The following is a 9,051-nucleotide window of genomic DNA, read 5'->3' as shown; positions in this document are numbered from 1 at the left end:
CGTTTAGATAGGTAACTCTGTGCAGAATTGCATGTGGCAGCTCACTCCCCCTTTGCTGAACTTTTTCAGTGTCTCAGTTACACGGAGAGTAGGCCAGCATGCTCTCCAGTACAAATTTCTCTAACTATCTACACCAAACTTCATGCACAGTACACACTACACTTCCTTTTCCAAAATTCAAAAAATGGCGTCTCATCACCAAGCCTCGGAGTCCCCAGGGGGGGGGGACCATAAATGCCCCCACCATCCGCCCCTCTCCTGGTGATGACTTTTCCAAAATTCAAAAAATGGCGTCTCATCACCAAGCCTCGGAGTCCCCAGGGGGGGGGGACCATAAATGCCCCCACCATCCGCCCCTCTCCTGGTGATGACTCGAGGTGCCTGGAACCACTGTCTGACTCACTTCTTCTTCATTTCTGCAACATTTGCGGCCTTTCCTCTAACTTTTGCTCTGTTGAGTACCATCTCTCCTCCTCTAAACCTCACCTTCTTTTTCTGAGACTCAGTGTGGTAGGTCTCCATATTATAATTGCAAACCATAATAGATAGATAGATAGAGAGACAGATAGAAGCAGGAAGTCAAATGATGAGAAGGTGTTGTGTCTGCGAGAATCCAGCAGTGCTAAACATGCTTACACACTCTTAACACTGAGGAAAGCTGACGACAGCGGCCAGTAAGGAGATGATGCAGTTAGCTGTCAGCAGTCCTCTCGTGAGAAAGATCTGGTAACCATGAGGAACATACGTGACACACCCCTGCTACACCAGATTTTAGGAAAGAGAGTTTAGAAGGAGACAAGCGACCCTAGAGAGAGGTCGAGACGGAGATTAGCCTTAGAACAGAAAGAGAGAGAGATAGCGAGACAGGGAGGTAGCTACCCGGGACTTATACTCTTATACCTGTTTAATATTTCCAAGACAAATAAAAATAGTCCCATACTATTCTTTACCCCTCCCGTCACTACATGACATCTGGTGGGGAAACTACTACAAGATATAAAAGCCGCTCGACCACAAGTCTAAAATATACTTCTCTACAAGTAACTACAAAGTCTTTATGACATTTGGTGGCAGCGGTGGGATACGAACCTTGTCTACGAATCAACATTAAATTCCTACAAAATATCAAGATTGAAAACAACCAACAACATCAGCTCCTGACAGTATTCTCTCCATCCAGCCCCCTCCGTCTCCCAGATCATTACGCTGATGCAGAGGTCAAGAGATCACTTGACGCCTTGCAAGTAGCTTAACGACAAACCAGCAAATCTGCGGACATCGTCTCCGAATTAAAAGCAAATTTCTACAAAAGCAACCGAGACTACAAGATTAGCTTCAGTTCTACATTGAATCCTACAAAATACAGCCTACAGTGCAAATAGTCTACAAGTCTACGACGAATAAGCGAACTACAGCCATCTACATTCAACTACAATTAACAACTCTACGTCGTCTGTATAATCTTCTACACGCACCTACAAGAAGCGGCAGTCTTCATCCCACAACGAGTAAATCACAAGAAAAAAGGACCAAGAATACATCAAGAAAAGAAAGAAAACAAACAAACAAACAAACAAACAAACGGAGAGTGAGAGACGACTCACAACTCATAACCACCAGACCTCACCCTCCTCTCTCTGCTACATCCACCCAACCCCCACCGCTTATGCAGGTGTGAAGAGGTCAGGACGACGAAGCAAACACCAAGTCCATATTCACAACTCGTCTTACTCACTCGTCTTCACTCAAGTTACTCATCGCTACTCATTCACTCACCACAGCTACCAGTGTGGGAAGCCGACGTCACCATGTGCTGAGACGACAACACGTCAATCAACCCGTGAAGGACAACGCTATCACCACGTGCAACACCACTCACACCATTCTCACCACGGTAAAAATTAGTGAGTTACATAGTTACTTCATTTATACAATACACAGTGATAGACAATAAGCTTCTGCACAAACATATAAAACGTGTTGTATAGTTACAACTTAAATTCATATACCTACTTCAATTATCTTCATAATTCAATCATTAAATACTTGCACCAACAATAAATATTCTACACTGTATATATTCATTCATTTATTATAACATTTATTTACTACCAACGAGTGTTACCATTTATACCTACGTAAAATACGTGTTTCATACATACAACTATACATCATTACATCTACAAAGTGATAAAGAAAATATACAATCACAGTTACTCAGTGAGCAATTAAAAGAACTGTATTAAACATTAATTAATTAAAGCTACCTAGTGGAAACATATAAATTAAGTTACAAGGTAAACTAGAGAAAAGAAAAAAATGGCCAACACAAATGCCGTTAGCAAGAGTGAACATCAACACAATCGTGAAGACAATGATTTCCACACAGTGCTGACACACATATTACTCACGATAGGTACAGGTGAACAACGAGTCAGTGTATATAGTTAATACTGTTTATATGTATATATTTTTTATATAAAATAATAAAATATGGGACTATATAATATCATTTTATAGTATCTGTGTAATATAAACTAAACTTTAACAAAGTATCTCAAGGAACTTAGTCAGCAATTATGCAACCATGAACAACATGGAAAAAATCGTACACAAGCGAAGAAAGGCAAACTATAGAAAATCAATACATACACACAAAAAAAAGAAAGAAAGAAAAAAGAGAAATAGAGTAAGATCACATAACAAACAAATGAAAATAAGTGTAAATGTTAATACATAAGTCAAAATACCACATAAACTACAAACAAAAAAGCAAATTGTTGTCTCCACATACAAGTGGCACGAAACATCATCACTATCATCGACCGCAGCATATGTTAGGACTGCAGTTATTACAATTATGTTACTCCATATTACAATTATGTACCTACAAACGATATGTAACAATTATGTAACGACAAACGATTGCATTATGTTACACTTTGCCAATTATGTAACAGATGCATTAACAAGATGTAACTTTTATGTAACTTTAAATACAATTATGTAACTACAATCGATATGTAACAATTATGTAACGACAAACGATTGCATTATGTTACAATTATTACAATTATGTACCTACAAATGATATGTAACAATTATGTAACGACAAACGATTGCATTATGTTACACTTTGCCAATTAACAGTTGCATTCACAAAATGTAACTACAATTATAAGGCCAACACAAAAATGCATTAACACAATATAAGTCATACAATTATAGCACAATTCTGTATTACCAGTATCATCATACAAGTTAGGTGAAATATTAGACATTACTAAAGCGATAACTCAAATATGTAATGTATAACTTAGCAGTATTACCATTGCACAATTATATGCGTACGTCTGTTGTACATGCACGTCTTACAAGTGTTATACAACAACCATTGCATTTATTCAAATATGTATACAACTTATTTAAAATGTAATATTACTGAATAATCACTATTTACTATGAATAATATATGTATACAATATTCATACAATTATGTTACTTTACAATATTATGTATTTCACTTAATTAGCTTATAAGTTCATTATAATGTATATATAATATGTATTAATATGTTATGACTATTAAATGTCGATGGTACGCCATTTTTGCGCGGCCAAGCAATGTGGTAGGTCTCCATATTATAATTGCAAACCATAATAGATAGATAGATAGAGAGACAGATAGAAGCAGGAAGTCAAATGATGAGAAGGTGTTGTGTCTGCGAGAATCCAGCAGTGCTAAACATGCTTACACACTCTTAACACTGAGGAAAGCTGACGACAGCGGCCAGTAAGGAGATGATGCAGTTAGCTGTCAGCAGTCCTCTCGTGAGAAAGATCTGGTAACCATGAGGAACATACGTGACACACCCCTGCTACACCAGATTTTAGGAAAGAGAGTTTAGAAGGAGACAAGCGACCCTAGAGAGAGGTCGAGACGGAGATTAGCCTTAGAACAGAAAGAGAGAGAGATAGCGAGACAGGGAGGTAGCTACCCGGGACTTATACTCTTATACCTGTTTAATATTTCCAAGACAAATAAAAATAGTCCCATACTATTCTTTACCTCTCCCGTCACTACATGACATCTGGTGGGGAAACTACTACAAGATATGAAAGCCGCTCGACCACAAGTCTAAAATATACTTCTCTACAAGTAACTACAAAGTCTTTATGACATCAGCTGTCTGAGGCAACTGACAGCAAACCCTTTTCTGTATCCTCCTACTTTCTCTATATTCATTTCAAAGCCAAAGGTGGCTGTTGTGTATATTTACGCAATGACTTATCTTGCTCTCATGTTCCTGAACTCGATTCTTCTGAATTCTCTACACTCTGGCTTCGGCTTTCCTGTCATTCTCTGACTAAATATATCTGTGCTCTTTACTTATCCCCTAATTCTACTATCAAAAATTCTTCGACTATCTTACTTCTACGATGGAACACATTCTATCCATTTCTCCTTTCTCTGAAATCTCCATTCTAGGAGAATTCAATGTTCACCACCACCTTTGGCTCTCCTCTCCTTTCGCTGATCCACCTGGTGAACAAGCCTACATCTTTTCTATCCTTAATGACCTAGAGCAGCTTGTACAGCACCGTACCCATATCCCTGACCGACTTGGAGAGAGCTCCAACATACTTGACCTCTTCCTCACAACTAATCCTTCTGCTTACTCTGTTAATCTTTTCTCTCCGTTGGGCTCCTCCGATCACAACCTTATCACCTTAACCTGTCCTATCACTCCGGTACGGCCTGTGGACCCTCCAGGGAAACGTCGTCTGTGGCATTTTGGAGCCACGGACTGGGAGGCCCTCAGGCAGTACTTCTTTGATTTTACCTGGAATGATTATTGCTTCCATGGCCGTGAGCCATCTGAGTGTGCCTTGCGTATTACGGAGGTTATTCTCTCGGGCATGGAAGCATACATTCCTTTCTCATATCCTTTAACTAAAGCAAGAAAGCCTTGGTTTAATCACGCTTGTTCTAATGCTGTCCGCAACAAGGAGAGGGCCTACAAAAGGTACCGGTGCCAAACCACCCCTGAATCACATCATCTTTACGTTTCTGCCCGGAATCGTGCTAAGTCTGTTCTTCGCTCTGCTAAAAATAATTTCATCCATACTAAATGCTCTCAACTCTCCAACTCGAATTCTTCCCGCTCCTTCTGGCACCTTACCAAAAACCTTTCTAACAACTTTACCTCATCATTCTTCCCTCCTCTTTTCTACTCTGATGGTTCTGTAGCTATTTCTTCTACTGATAAAGCAGATCTCTTCGCACAGACTTTCTCCTCCAATTCCACCTTAGATAACTCCGGTGCTGTTCCTCCATCACTTCCCCCCTCTGACTTCCTCATGGCTGACATTAAAATTTCTTCAGTTGATGTATTTTCTGCCATCACTGGCCTCAGTACTAACAAGGCATATGGGCCTGATGGGGTCCCTCCTGTTGTTCTCAAGAACTGTGCTTCTGTGCTTACACCCTGCCTAGGCAAACTCTTTCGCCTTTGTCTGTCAACTTGTACCTTTCCTTCTTGCTGGAAGTTTGCTCTCATTCAGCCAGTCCCAAAGAAGGGTGACCACTCCCAACTCTCCAACTATCGTCCAATTGCTTTAATGTCCTGTATTTCAAAAGTTTTTGAGTCAATTCTCAATAGGAAAATTTTAAGGCATCTTTCCTATCACAACCTACTTTCTGATCGTCAGTACAGGTTCCGTCAGGGACGCTCCACTGGCGATCTTCTCACCTACTTTTCGGACTCCTGGTCATCCTCCTTTCGGGACTTTGGCTAAAGCTTTGCCATTGCACTTGACATCTCAAAGGCTTTCGATCGAGTCTGGCATAAATCTTTAATCTCCAAACTGCCCTCCTACGGTTTCTATCCTTCTATCTGTGCCTTCATCGCTAGCTTCCTTTCTGGTCGTTCTATAGCTGCTGTTGTAGACGGCCATCGTTCTTCTCCTAGATCTATCAACAGTGGTGTTCCTCAGGGCTCTCTCCTATCACCAACTCTCTTCCTTTTATTCATCAATGATCTTCTAAGCTGTACATCTAACCCTATCCACTCATATGCTGATGACTCCACCCTTCACCTTTCCATTCGGTTCCCGCAACGCCCATCTCAACAGTTACTTCAACAAACAAGGGATGAGGCTGTGGCACACATAATGTCTGACTTGGCTTGTATCTCTGACTGGGGTAAAAATAATATGGTTGCTTTTAATGCATCTAAGACTCAGTTCTTACACCTATCAACCCGACAAAATCTTCCACAGGTATACCCACTAATGTTTAATAATATTCAGCTCAGTCCTACATCATCCTTGAACATGCTTGGGGTTTCATTTACTCGGGACTTATCTTGGAAAGATCATATTACATCTCTTGTAAAATCTGTTTCCAAGAGATTGGGTGTGCTAAGCCGACTCCACCCTTTCTTTACCCCTGCACAATTGTTGACTCTATACAGGGGTTTTATCCGCCCCTGTGTGGAGTCCAACTCTCATGTGTGGGGAGGCTCCCCACATACAGCTCTTCTCAATAGGGTGGAGTCAAAGGCTTTTCGTCTCATTAACTCTCTTCCTCTTACTGACTCCCTTCAACCTCTGTCTCTTCGCTGCACTGTTGCATCTTTATCTCTCTTCTATCGCTACTTTAATGGTCACTGCTCCTCTGAACTCTCTGCTTGCATTCCTCCACCTCTATGACGTGCGCGTAGCACCCGTCTGGCAGCAAACTCTCATCTCTTTTCTGTCCAACTCCCTAATGCAAGAGTTAACCGTTACTCCCAGTCTTTCATTTATGCAACAGGTCAACTCTGGAACTGTCTCCCTTTGTCTGTATTTCCTGCTGCCTATGATCTCCAGTCTTTCAAACACAGTGTGTCCAGGCATCTCAAAATGATAGGATCTTGAATTTGGCTCTCTATTGTATTTTGTTTGTCTCTTGGAGGGAACTGTTACTGCGTGCTCATGGCCTTTGGTTCCTTCTGCCTCGCATTAAAAAAAAAAAAAAACCTGACATACACTGCGAAGGAGAGTCTGCTGTTGAAAAAGACCCGCTAGCTACTGGTGGAGTGTTACAATTTCAAGTTCATGGCCACCATTCCTCAGAGGGAATTCCGGAGGGCAGAGACCAAAAGGGAGGCACTTGGTCTTCTCAAGGTTGACCTTCAAACCAAATGCGCTACACCTAGCATGCAGCATGGAAAGAGCAGTAGGAGCTTGAGTGAAGCAGTCCCTCCTCGAGAAGACCAGTACCAGGTCGTCTGCATAACACAGTAGTGTTGTGCCCAGACCATAGTCTGTGTGTAATAACCCTTCCACTAGTATATTAAAAAGTAGTGGGCTTAGCACACTCCCCCGGGGGGGTGCCATTACTGTGGTGATAAAAGGGGGAAATATGCCCCTGAAACCTGACCCCCGCCTTACAATTAACAAAAATCTCACCCACCCATGGCAACAGCCGGCCTCCAATTCCCCGGGCAGCAAGGGCTGCCTGAACGGCAAGTGGGTTAGCCAGTTCAAACGCTTTCTCCAGGTTGAGGAAGACAGCCATCCCCCGTCGACCCCGAAGCACCCCGAGGAAGGATGCAAGGCAGTGGGTCACACTCCTGCCCTGATGGTAGGCAAAAATCCTTGGGTGCAGTGGTCCGAGACGCCAGGCAAGGCGAGCGCGCACAACCCTCTCTGCCATCTTAGCAACACAACTAAGAAGGGAGATAGGGCGCATGGCGGTGGGATTGCGGGGCTTGGGAATTGGGTGGATGACAGCTGTTTTCCACGACCCAGGCAATCGGCCCTCAGACCACGAGAGATTAAGGAAATCAAGTAGCCTCTGCCACAATCTCCTGCATGAGTGAGAAGAGAGTAGGTTAGCCCATCGAGCCCGGGCGCACTGTCCCCCCTGTGGCTTAGCGCTTTGTAAAGTTCCCCACTGGTGATCGACAATCAGCGGGGTCAGATCTAGCACAGGCGGCCTGGATTGCCGTGAGGTGAGAAGGAGACAGCTGTTCCTGAAGGGCACATACAGGCTGTGGGAGATTGTGGGATGTGGAGAGATCTGCGAAGTGCCGTGCAAGGCGACTGGCTTCAGCAACAGCATCAGGATGAGACGGCGGGCGAGGAGGACAGGGATCGGAAATGGACCGGATTCTCTTCTACATCTTACAGAGAGTGGAGTTAGAATCCAAGGTTCTACACCACCGTATCCACACCTCCTCCTGTATGCAGTGCTTCTCCAATGTAAAGTGGCGCGTAACTGCAACCAGGTACCGACAGTGCAGGGATGTTCGGTGCAGTCGGTACTGCTTGCAAGCCACGCTGAGCCGGTTGTTCAATTCCCTGACCCTGTCACAATAAATCCAGCCATCTCAATAGCACTTCTCCAATTGGCTCCGCAACGGAATAGTGAGGGAGGCAGCCTAAGAGAAGGCTTGGGCTACTTGATCTGCCCTGCTCTCGAGGTCCAGGGCAATAGGAGATGCCTCAAAAGCCACAGCTAAAGTGCAGCCAAATGCCATCCAGTCAGCCCTACTGAGGTCCCACCGTGGTGGAGGAGGTGATGGAGGCGGTAGTGGGGCCGCTGGCAGAGTGACCTCCAGGGCAGAATGGTCACTTGCAAGGTGAGGGTGCAGCGACCATGTTGCAAGGCCTGCAAGGGGGGAGGACACAAACGCCAAGTCCAGACGCCACCCAGCAATGTGTGTGGCCTCGGCAGTGTCATTCAGTAGGGAAACACCACCCATCTCCTCCAGTACTAAAGAGATGTGCCGTCCTGCATCGTTGGACCGAAGAGGCGAAGAAAGAAGTACGTGGTGGGCGATGAAGTCGCCCCCAATATACACAGCTCCCCTGGCAGCCTGGGAGAACAGTTCCCCCAACTCCAGGGTGCTTCTGTGGCTCCAGCATACATTGTATACCATGAGGGGCGACGTCTCCAGGTGGAGAACCACACCCTGTACCTCCACATCAGGCCCACAGAAAGGAGGAGGGTCACAATCTGTGCACACGATTTGCTCCTGAACCACAGTGTGACGCCACGAAC

This window comes from Coenobita brevimanus, chromosome 116, assembly GCF_032717465.1.
Source record: "Coenobita brevimanus isolate Jiangsu-jjx chromosome 116, ASM3271746v2, whole genome shotgun sequence".
In the NCBI taxonomy this organism is placed as follows: Eukaryota; Metazoa; Arthropoda; class Malacostraca; order Decapoda; family Coenobitidae; genus Coenobita; species Coenobita brevimanus.
The sequence above is the reverse complement of the archived record's forward strand: the minus strand, read 5'-3'. Positions refer to the sequence as shown.